Below are 13198 nucleotides of genomic sequence, written 5' to 3'. Positions count from 1 at the left end.
ATCTGGAAACCGATAAGTAGTCGAGGAGAGTGTTAGTAGGCGAACCGAGGAGTGACCTCCTGGTCTTATTCAGATTTTGGGGCGTGTCCGCGGGGCGGAAGAAGCGTGCTTTGCGCCTCAAAAATACATTTGAATGTGATGTTTTGTGTTTGTTTCCAAGGAGGTTATCGCTGGGGTGGCGCATGAAGTGGATGCAGATGATATACCCGAGGAAGTAGGTGAAGTGATTGGTGCACGTCAACTGACGGGTATTGTGGATGGAGTAATGAAATTCACTTCATCCATACTACTGTTCTTTGATGAAAAGTCTCTCCCTTCTCATGTAAAGTTAGGATTTGTGAAATACCCTCCTATAAGAGCTTTTGTGCACAAACCCCTCTAGTGTCATAAATGCAAAAGATGTGGTCATGCGTCAAGTGTATGCAGACGGGGAGTATATCGTATGCCAGCTGAGGTTACGCTGCAACTGTGGTGGCGAACATGCGCCCGATTTCCCGGATTGCCCTGTTAGGGGGAAGGAGACAGAGGTGGCAAGAGTAAGGGCTGTCCAGCGCGTCTCCTATCTGGAGGCGGTGAATTGAGTGGAAGGGCCGAGTGGCGTTGAAGACGCGATGGTAGTAGAGCCTGCACCAGATAATGTTTCTCGGTAACCAAGGGATCCTGATATATTGCGTGTGAATAAGTTGGACTTCTGTAGTATTTATTGCAATGGTCATAAACTGCACAGCACAAACAAAGGAGAAATCAGAGAACATGTTAATCATTGTTAGTGCAGCCGAACGCTTTTTGTGACTGAGTTTACAGCCGAGGCCTTGCAAGAAACCCTGTCATAGAATGTGCCGCCCTCACAGGCCCGTTAGCCTGTGTAGGAATGTGACTTGAATTGGACTGAGTGGGATGGGTTTTTCATCTCTTTTTTTTTTTGTATTTTGTATGATGTCGGTTTTTCCCCCTTTCCAACAATGGATGTTTTTTTTCTCTATCGTTTACCACCCGTACAGTAGGTGGCGGCATGCAGCCAACACTTGTTTGCAGACCGGCTTAATACCGTAGAAGTAGAAGAACAACGCCAGTCAAAGCGGAAGTTGCTACATTGCAAGATAGTATCTGAAACATTCGTGCTAGAAGCCTTCAATAAATATATCCTCTTCTCAATCTCCAAAATGCAACAGCCACAGGACAACTTTGTTTGGAAGTCGTAAAGGATCGTTAGCCAAAACGGAAGAGATAAAGCTAGCTTGCTACCTCTTTTTCCACGTGAAAAAAAAAAAGGAGGACAAGGACTTGTTAGCTACGTTAGCTTGCTAGCTAGCTGGCTTTTCTACAAGGAATTTGGTGAGTTGACTAGCTAGCTTCTGTTCAACAACAGCTGTAGGCGTATTAATGTTTTTTGTGCACTTAAGAACGACGAATGTTGACAGTCTAGATATGACGATATCGTTAATAATTCCAGTTTTGTGAAGCATAAACCAACACGGCAGTGCAGGCCCTTTCCTGGCGGTTCTGCCGCCCTAGGCGTAACAACAACAAAAAAGCCGCCCTCCGCAAAACTAGAACAGTGTAGCCAGTGTCTGCCCACAGTGGAATGTTATGAATGCCCATCCATGTGATACCGTTTGTAAAACAGAGTTGCATTGCTTTATTAGTCCTGATTCCTGTGACTAATCATTTTGGCTATTTAAGCTCTGAATATCAGCTACCCAACTTTATCAGTGAGCCTATTTGCAATGGAAGTCAATGTATTTACACAGTAGGAAATGCTGAAGTATTTTCTTTTTCTTTGCTATGATCAGTTCGTCAAAAACATTTTACGAATATAAACTTGAAACCACTGATTATCATGACAATTTCGCCCACAGGGTGAAACTCCTGGACAGCAGGTGTGAGTACCCTGATATTTAGGATGTAGTAATTCACATCGAATAGCTTTTTTTATTGGCCCCATTTTATGATGGGCTATTTGATCGGAGAAGCGTGCATGCATAATGTAAAAGTGTGTTTCATGACATTGTCATAGATTAAATCTCCAGTGTGTAGGCTATGTAAAACGCCACTTACTTTTTCTTCCGTAGGCTAGGCTACATGATTTATGTAGATTGTTTTTTGACGGAACGTTGATGGAGCGCCGCAGCGACGCATCTCTCCAACAGCACGCTGGGCACGGACCAGCTAAATATTTTGCGAAAATAATAAATGTTTGTCTGCCACCAATAAATAAAAAAATCATAAATTAATAATACCCTTTTATACCCACTTACAGTCAAGAGGGTTGACAACTATGCCGCATAAAATTCAAGATCGTTGGGAACAGATATTGGACGACCCAATATCATGGAATCAGGTTTATGAACTGATATACAAAACAACAATTGATGCATTGACTTAACCTAGTTAAATAAAAATAAATAAATGCATCAATTCGTTCTTTTCAATTTAAGCTATATTATATAAAATTATTGCTCCAAAAAGAATGCTCAATATATGGGGTATTCAACAGTCAGACCTGTGCATACTCCGCCATGCGGACACAGAATCAATAGAGGATCTATTTGGTACTCCGCCATGCGGACACAGAATCAATAGAGGATCTATTTGGTACTGTCCATTAGTGCTGGGCGATGAGGCCTAAAACTCATATCTCTATTTTTTCCCCCTCAAACTTATGGGCGATTCACAATATATCTTGATATTTAAACAAATGTTTTTCTCTAAAATAAGCTTTGTTGTACAATTAAAGGTAAAATACAGTGTATTTAAAACGATCAGGCTGATTATATGCTGAATATATGCCTTCCACAACCATAAGACCCACTAATAATGTAATTATTTTATCAAAATAGTTGTACCTGCTTTTTTTTTGCAGTCACTGATCTGGCTTTCAGGTCTGTCTATAAAAATGCAGTTTTTGTTACAACTTTAACCAGAACCATGCATAATGCACATTCACTAGTAATGACTAACTTCTGGTAGCAGGCATTCTAGAAAATAAACACAAGTCTCATAAACTCTCTCTCAAGCACAAGCCACGTGCTAGTGAGGAGCCAGCTAATATTTATATTTCAAGTTTAGCCAACTTGAATCTATTTGCTAGAACAAGGTTGAACAGTTGAATTGATATGAACACACCCTTCTGTCCATCGCCAACTGTTTGAACAACATGCTAGCCTGTCCACTTTGTTCAGATGTTGAAATCAAGAGGCCTACCTTATTTCTCAGAATGAGAACGAGCTGCCAGTTCCTTTATATAATTGTGTTTTAGGCTTATTGCACATTTATAAAACACAGACTAAACAGCTAGTATAACAATCTTTATTTTACTAAAATGCTGCTAGCGATACGTGGTACGGTAAGGCGCGCGTGCGATAAACTGAGCATTCATTTTCCAGAATGAATGTTCATTGGTAAATCTGTTTTAGTAGTGTCTGCTCTGCTCGACATTTGAGTTAAAACATAAACAGGTTATGGTTCAAAAGGTTAGCTTCTCCTCTATTACAGTAAAATAATGTGTTTCTGTGTCCATATGACCGAGTCTGTTGGACCAAAGCTCAAATGCAAATAGCGAGTTGAAACCGCTTGTCAGAGACAAAGAAGTGATCTCATCTTTGTTGTTGTGAGTGGTAGGGGAAGGGGCTTGGGAGACGGTTTCACATTCGCCAAAATCTGTCCAAAATAAGGCCAATACGTTTCTATGGGTTTATTTTGAACCTAAGCTTGTCGCCTGTCTTAACACCTTTGGGACAACGACTCCCATTGTTATTGGCGGAGACATGAGCATCTCATCATTATATACAGATCTCTGGTGTAAATGGGGAACACAGGAGGAGGGGCTTGGTGTCAGGAGGAGGGGCTTGGTGTCACAGCATCCTACAATCAGGGGTAGAGATGGGATTCATGTATGTTTTGCTTTTCACTATTTATGTTTTGGTTTCATGCTGTTAGCGGTGTGTCCTGGTCCTGGTAGTTTCATGCTGTTAGCGGTGTGTGCTGGTCCTGGTAGTTTCATGCTATTAGCGGTGTGTGCTGGTCCTGGTAGTTATGGGTGCGGTCACTTCCATGTCCGTCCAGGTGACGGGCAGGACTTGGTTTTTCCAGCCCTTGGAAAATGTCTTTGGACCTGGGCGGGGCCTTGCCAACGTCTCGGGGCGAGTGGGGGCGCGAGCACCCCCTGACCAGAGCACCCCCTGACCAGAGCACCCACTGACCAGAGCACCCCCTGACCAGAGCACCCCCTGACCAGAGCACCCCCTGACCAGAGCACCCCCTGACCAGAGCACCCCCTGACCAGAACACCCCCTGACCAGAACACCCCCTGACCAGAGCACCCCCTGACCAGAGCACCCCCTGACCAGAACACTGGCCCAACTGACCCGTTTTTTTACTGGCCCATTGTTAATGTCAGACCCTGCACGACAAAGAAAATAAATGAATGTGCCAGAAAACAATAGGCTAAGTGGATTTCGACTCATCGTTCCCACATTATATGGGACGTGCAAATTCATGCTTTCTCCCTCCGTGTAGAAATGAGCTTCGGAGCGGGTCACATGCCGCTACCAGGCGGGCTACAGTCATTGGACCATATCCCCAACACTGTCGCTATAGACCACGTCTCGTTAATCAGTCATTGGACCATATCCCCAACACTGTCGCTATAGACCACGTCTCGTTAATCAGTCATTGGACCATATCCCCAACACTGTCGCTATAGACCACGTCTCGTTAATCAGTCATTGGACCATATCCCCAACGCTATCGCTATAGACCACGTCTCGTTAATCAGTCATTGGACCATATCCCCAACGCTATCGCTATAGACCACGTCTCGTTAATTAATAAGTAATCAGAGGTCTAATATTGGGGCTACGGTTTTAAATGTCCAAATTCCTCAATATGCTGAAATAAGTTGATCTGTTGAAGACCAAGACATACAAATTCCTCTCTATTCACACGTGTCACACTTGTTCAGATTACTTGTATTTTCCTAAATTAGTACCTTTTTTAAAAACGGCTCACGCGCCAATATTTACTAAGCGGTCACTTCAGACTGAAATTGATTAATTTGTTCTACTGTAATAAATAGCGCGCAAATTAATCACTCACATCGATATTGTATTGAAATCAATGAAACGGGGACAATAGCCCTTCTAAAAAGACAAACCACAATGAGCTTGGGAATCAACTTCCTGTTGATAGATGACAACCTGTAGCAGCCATTTATCAACTCATCTCCTTGTGCCACAATGCAGGGTTCCAGACTAACATTTCCCGCTGGGTTCCAGACTAACATTGGACTTCCTGCTGTCTTCTTCTACTACAGGTCATCTAAAGTGTATGGACTTCCTGCTGTCTTCTTCTACTACAGGTCATCTAAAGTGTATGGACTTCCTGCTGTCTTCTTCTACTACAGGTCATCTAAAGTGTATGGACTTCCTGCTGTCTTCTTCTACTACAGGTCATCTAAAGTGTATGGACTTCCTGCTGTCTTCTTCTACTACAGGTCATCTAAAGTGTATGGACTTCCTGCTGTCTTCTTCTACTACAGGTCATCTAAAGTGTATGGACTTCCTGCTGTCTTCTTCTACTACAGGTAATCTAAAGTGTATGGACTTCCTGCTGTCTTCTTCTACTACAGGTCATCTAAAGTGTATGGACTTCCTGCTGTCTTCTTCTACTACAGGTCATCTAAAGTGTATGGACTTCCTGCTGTCTTCTTCTACTACAGGTCATCTAAAGTGTATGGACTTCCTGCTGTCTTGCCATTGACTGCATTGTCATTGTTCCCACCAGCAGGACAACATGAGTGGAGAGAAGGAAACGTTCTTGGAAGAAATCGAACAGAGTTTACACCGTCTAACTGAGGACAATTTACGATACCTGTGTGAACGCTGTGGAATAGATGGCTCCCAGGTTAAAGGAAAGAACCATCGCTCGTTACGACGTAAAATCATGGAGGAAATGTGGGAAAATGCAGATTCAGTGAAATCGGAAGAGCAGGGAATGTCTTGGTTACTCCAACTGAAAGAGGACATCAGAAAGATACAGGAAGAATCTAGTGTGGCACCCATGAGTCCCAGCCAGTCTGATGACGATGCTACAGACTGCGATGAAGAATGGGACGTGGAGGACAACGATGGAGAGGGAGATTCAGATTCGATGTCATCAAGTAGGAACAATGGTGTGTGGATTAACTACAATCTGCTTCTGTAACAGTTCATTGATTTATCAATATATTTATTAATTGACCCATATTTGCAAAACGTTTCTATTCAGTGTTGTATAGCAGCTCATCTGTGTTGAATAGGGAAGATACTTCAACACTAGTTTATTGTTAAATACTTTGGTACATATGAGGAACCTTAACTTCATGTCTTTTGTTTCACAGGGGACAGCCCTAACGGTCGCTCGCTCAGTGGGAGGGGCTTATCATCTGGGAAGACTCCAGGGTTGAAAGTGATCCAGCGCCCTTATAGCTGTGACGTATGTGAGAAAAGTTTCCCTCATTTAGGAGACCTAAAGAGACACCAGAGAATACACACAGGAGAGAAACCATATGGCTGTATTCAATGTGGGAAGAGTTTCCGTCAGCCAGGACAACTGACTAAACACAAGCTAACCCACACTGGAGAGAAATCTTATCGCTGTGATCAATGTGGGAAGAGTTTTGGCCGAGCTGATTCCCTGACTGAACACAAGCGAACACACACAGGAGGGAAATCTTATGTCTGTGATCAATGTGGGAAGAGTTTAACTACCTTAGGAGCGCTGACTATACACCATAGAATACACACAGGAGAGAAACCATATGTCTGTGCTATATGTGAAAAGAGTTTCCGTCAGTCAGGACAACTGACTATACACAAGCGAACACACACAGGAGAGAAACCTTATAACTGTGATCAATGTGAGAAGAGTTTTGCTGAAGCTGGTTCCCTGACTGAACACAAACGAACACATACAGGGGAGAAACCATATGTCTGTGAGCAATGTGGGAAGAGTTTCACCACCTTAGGAACACTGACTATACACCAGAGAATTCACACAGGAGAGAAACCATATGTCTGCGCTATATGTGGAAAGAGTTTCCGTCAAACTGTACAACTGACTAGACACAAGAGAACACACACAGGAGAGAAATCTTATAGCTTTGATCAATGAGGGGATTCGATCATCTCGCCTGGGTTGCCTCAAAACAAAAGTGACGTAGCTCATGGAGTAATGAGTAGAATTCTGTGTTTTCACATGCAAAAGTGATTGCTTTTGATAAAATCACTATCTGCCTTCCCATTGAAAACTCATTTAAACAGATTTTATGGAAAATAGATGTTTTCTGGACGATGCACCATGCTGCCTTGTTGACAACATGAGCGAGCGGTGCAGATTACTGTTGGATTTGATTTGAGAAGGGCGCTCCACCCTCACCGCTTTTGCCCGTTCACGTCACGGCCCATAGACCGGTGCTTGGCATAACCCAATCCGCCCACTGACTATACATACACAAGCTAACACACACGGGAGAGAAGCCTTTCCAATGCTCTGTGGAAAGAGTTATAACAACGTGAGGCTTTTGAAATCGCAGGAGAGAAACCATATGGCTGTGTTTCTATGTGGAAACAGTTTCCGTCAGCCAGTACAACTGACTAGACACAAGCTAACTCACAGGGGAGAGGGGCTGTAATCAATGTGGGAAAAGTTTTGCTCGAGCAGAGTACCAGACTGAACGCACACAAACTCACAGTTGGAAGATGCACAAGCGAACGCACACCGGAGAGAGACATTACAGGTGTGGTCTCCGTGGGGTCTGCTTTGAGTTTAGCTCATTAGGATCCCCATTAGCTACAGCACATGCAGTCTCTCCTGGCTCAGAGTGGAAGACAGATTCACTTCATCACTGCTTGTTTTTGTAAGAGGTGTCGTCGATAAGCTGAATGTACCGAGCTGTCTGTTTTGGAATACTGGCACACAGCTCGGACACCCATGCATACCCCACAAGACATGCCACCAGAGGTCTCTTCACAGTCCCCAAGTCCTGAACAGACTATGGGAGGCGCACAGTACTACATAGAGCCATGACTACATGGAACTCTATTCCACATCAGGTATCTGATGCAAGCAGTAGAATCAGATTTTTTTTAAAACAGGTAAAAATACACCTTATGGAACAGCGGGGACTGTGAAGCAACATAGACAAAAGGTACAGACACATGCATACGCATACATTGTGATATTGTTGTATGGTGGCGTTGAACATTTTGCATTGTAGATAGGTAGTGGTGTAATAATGTTATATGATGTACTGTTTTATATTTCGTTTTATATGTAATGTAAGTGTTTTAATATGTTTGGACCCCAAGAAGAGTAGCTAATGGGGATCCCTAATAAATACAAAAATACTCTTCCTGGGGTCTATTATTTACAGCATATTCAGCAGCTACTCTTCCTGGGGTCTATTATTTACAGCATATTCAGCAGCTACTCTTCCTGGGGTCTATTATTTACAGCATATTCAGCAGTTACTCTTCCTGGGGTCTATTATTTACAGCATATTCAGCAGCTACTCTTCCTGGGGTCTATTATTTACAGCATATTCAGCAGCTACTCTTCCTGGGGTCTATTATTTACAGCATATTCAGCAGCTACTCTTCCTGGGGTCTATTATTTACAGCATATTCAGCAGCTACTCTTCCTGGGGTCCACATAAAATGTCCAAATGCATGACAGAGTCCAGAACAGTAATAGACTAGAACATAAGACACCAAGAGACAACAAACATACTATTTACACACTTCATATATACATATTCTTATATACAGGTAAATGAGATCTTTAGAAAGACGAGAGACGCTGTGATACAATATGTTTTTTTATTCTCTTTTTTTTTTTAAAGCTAAACGTGCTTTTTCCTCTGGTGGCGTCTTATCGTAGCATCCCATAATGACCTGCTCTACACACTGAGCAACGCATTACATCTGTTTTTGGTTTTGGTACCGTGAAGAAACCCATAGTGGCGTGTCTGGTGTGGTATGTACAGTACATTCGAAAAGTACTCGGACCCCTTGACTTTTTCCACATTTTGTTACGTTACAGCCTTATTCCAAAATTGACATAAAAAATCAAACAATTCCTCATGAATCTACACACAATACCCCATAATGACAAAGCGAAAACAGGTTTTTAGATTTTTTTGCAAATTTATTACAAATTAGAAACAGAACCTTATTTACATAAGTATTCAGACTCTTTGCTATGAGACTCGAAATTGAGCTCAGGTGCGGTTTCCATTGATCATCCTTGAAATATTTCTACAACTTGATTGGAGTACACCTGTTGTAAATTAAATTGATTGGACATGATTTGGAAAGGCACACACCTGTCTATATAAGATACCACAGTTGACGTCAGACCAAAAACCAAGTCATGAGGTCGAAATAATTGTCCGTAGAGCTCCGAGACAGGATTGTGTCGAGGCACAGATCTGGGGAAGGGTACCAAAAAATGTCTGCAACATTGAAGGTCCCCAAGAACTCAGTGGCCTCCATCATTCTTAAATGGAAGAAGTTTGGAACCACCAAGACTCTTCCTAGAGCTGGCCAAACTGAGCAATCGGGGGAGAAGGGCCTTGGTCAGGGCGGTGACCAAGAACCCAATGGTCACTCTGACAGAGCTCCAGAGTTCCTCTGTGGAGATGGGAGAACCTTCCAGAAGGACAACCATCTCTGCAGCACTCCACCAATCAGGCCTTTATGGTAGAGTGGACAGACGGAAGCCACTCCTCAGTAAAAGGCACATGACAGCCCGCTTGGAGTTTCCCAAAAAGCACCTAAAGGACTCTCAGATTCTCTGGTCTGATGAAACAAAGCTTGAACTCTTTGGCCTGAATGCCAAGCGTCATGTTTGGAAGAAACCTGGCACCATCCCTACAGTGAAGCATGGTGGTGGCAGCATCATGCTATGGGGTTGTTTTTCAGCGGCAGGGACTGGGAGACTAGTTAGGATTGAGGGGAAGATGAACGGAGCAAAGTACAGAGAGATCCTTGATGAAAACCTGCTCCAGGACAACGACCCTAAAAACACAGCCAAGACAACGCAGGAGTGGCTTCGGGACAAGTCTCTGAATGTCCTTGAGTGGCCCAGCCAGAGCTCGGACTTGAACCCGATTGAACATCTCTGGAGAGACCTGAAAATAGCTGTACAGTGACGCTCCCCATCCAACCTGACAGAGCTTGAGAGGATCTACAGAGAAGAATGGGAGAAACTCCCCAAATACAGGTTAGCGTCATACCCAAGAAGACTCAAGGCTGTAATTGCTGCCAAAGGTGCTTCAACAAACTACTGAGTAAAGGGGTCTGAATACTTATGTCAATGTGAAGAAAAAAAATGTCTAAACTTGTGAATAGGATCTGAATACTTATGTCAATGTGATATTTCCGTTATTTAAAAAAAGTAAAAATGTCTAAAAACCTGTTTTCTGCTTCAACCATGAAAGACTATCATACATGTTGTTGTTAGTTCTGTATGTGCAGTTAAGGTCAAGTTGTGCTGCTCTGTTTTGAGCCAGCTGCAGCTTTGCTAGGTCTTTCGTTGATGCACTTGATCATATTACCAGACAGTAATCAAGACGGGACAAGACCAGAGCCTGAACAACTAGTACAGTTGATCTTTATGTCAAAAATGCAGAACATATTTTTATAACAGACATACCCCTCCCCATCTTCACAACAACTTTATCAATATGACTTGACCATGATAACTGACCATCCAATGTTACTCCTAGGAGAACAGCTTCCTCAACTTGCTCAATGGTCACACCCAACTCCAGTTGTGGTTTAGGTCTTAGAGAATGGTTTGAACCAAATACAATGCTTTTAGTTTTAGATGTATTTAAGTCCAGTTTATTCTGTAACTATCTCCTCAAGCTCGCTGGCGGTGGGTGCTGATGTGTAGAGTCTGCAGTCATCAGCATACATAGTCATTTTAGCTTCTTGTAAGACAAATGGCAAGTAATTTGTAAAAATAGAGAAGAGTAACGGCCCAAGGTGTGTGTGTGTGTGTGTGTGTGTGTGTGTGTGTGTGTGTGTGTTTGATGGCATGTTGTGTACACTTGTGATGGGTTGTATTTACTTCAACATTTTAGTCGTTTGACGCGCTTATCCAGAGCGACTTACAGTAAGTGCATTCATCTTAAGATGGCTGAGAGAATCACTTTAAAATGGCCTCTATTGTCAATTAAATAATGTAGAATGTTTTGGCAATGTTATAGTGAGAGTTTTCATGTTGTAATTGTGGTCCTCTGTAGCTCAACTGGTAGAGCACGGCGCTTGTAACGCCAAGGTAGTGGGTTCGATCCCCGGGACCACCCATACACAAAAATGTATGCACGCATAACTGTAAGTCGCTTTGGATAAAAGCGTCTGCTAAATGGCATATTATTATTATTATTATTATTATTAATTCAATGTTATAGTAAGAGTTAATGCTTTTATTCAATTTAATAAAAATTGAATGCATATGTTGTTAATACATACCACGTTATTTTGCTTTTAATATTATTAAATACAAAGCTCCTATTTTGCTTTTAATAATATTAAATACAAAGCTCCTATGAACTTTGGCATTCCTTATTCTTCAGAGAACAACAAAAAATGCAGCAAGTTTTACCAGAAGTAAGATTAGTTACAGGAAGCATCATCCATGTAGACACAATAGTTTTTATCTCCTATTGAGGAAGACTAATGACCGGGCTGCTGCACAGTCACTATGGGAGATCTTTCTAGAGCGTCCGGTTAAATTAGGCATATAAAAATTTGTTTTACTCTGCAAATGGTTAAACTAGTGAGAAATATGTTATTGTGGCAATCATTTATGACATACTATCATCCTAAATTTACATTTTGATTTATTTTTGACATATTTGATATTGCGCTGACTTTCCTTTTTGTGGACAGTGTATATATATGTTACAGCTACATTCCGCAAGCTCATGTTTTGACCACATCGAATTGAGGTTAATTAGACATCCTTTTTACCTCCGATTGGTGACGTTAATGTAAAAGTTTATAGTTATCACGATGACACAATCGATGACTTAAAACAGATCAATATCTCTGGTTTTGGTCTGCGGATTTTGTCACACACGCTTGGCGGTCGCAGGTTTCAGAACGCTGCTGTGAATTTCTAACTCAAATGGTATGAAAAATGTGGGACACTGTATAAAAGTCACTGGCCTCAAGTAATAGCCACCCTTGTCGGTGTTGATATCCTATGTAGAATTAAACAACAAGTTAATTAACAAAGCAACAGTGTCCCGCATTTTTCATGCCATTTGAGTTTGAAAATGACAGCAGCTTTCTAAATCCTGCGACCGCCAAGCGCGTATGACAAAATCCGCAGACCAAAACCAGAGATATTGATCTGTTTTAAGTAATAGATTGTGCCATCTTGATAACTATAAACTTTTACATTAATGTCACCAATCTGAGGTAAAAAGGATGTATAATTAACCTAAATTCGAGGTGATATCAATAGGAGGGATTAACAAAAAGTGTTGCATTACACTTATCGTGATGGCGATCCACCTGAATCAAAATGCAACACACTGATATATGTCTGGCTGTCTTCTGCAGGTTGTCCTCTAACAGGACAATGCAAAGCAATGCTGGAATGGCTTCAGAACAAGAATGTGAAAGTCCTTGAGTGGCCCAGCCAAAGCCCAGACTTGAATCTCATTTGAAAATCTGTGGAAAGACTTGAAGATTGCTGTTCACAGCCGCAACACATCTAACTTAACAGAGCTTGAGAAGATATGCAAGGAAGAAAGGGAGACAATCCCCAAATCCAGATGTGCAAAGCTGATACAGACATACCCAAGACGACTCAAAGCTGAAACAGACATACCCAAGACAACTCAAAGCTGTAATCGCCCCAAGGGTGCTTCTATAAAGTATTGACTTGGGGGTGTGAATACTTATGTAAATTAGATATTAATGTATTTCATTTTCAATACATTTGCTAAAATTGCAAAAAATATGTTTTCACTTTGTCATTAGGGGGTATTGTGTGTAGATGGGTGAGAAAAATACATTTAATCAATTTTGAATTCAGGCTGTAAGACAACTAAGTCAAGGGGTATGAATACTTTCTGAAGGCACTGTATATGTGTAGATAGTACATTTTATGTTTTTCAATATATTATTAATTGTTTCTG

This window comes from Coregonus lavaretus (genome assembly GCF_964263955.1).
Source record: "Coregonus lavaretus genome assembly, contig: HAP1_SCAFFOLD_47, whole genome shotgun sequence".
NCBI classification, from domain to species: Eukaryota; Metazoa; Chordata; class Actinopteri; order Salmoniformes; family Salmonidae; genus Coregonus; species Coregonus lavaretus.
Note: the sequence above shows the minus strand (reverse complement) of the source record.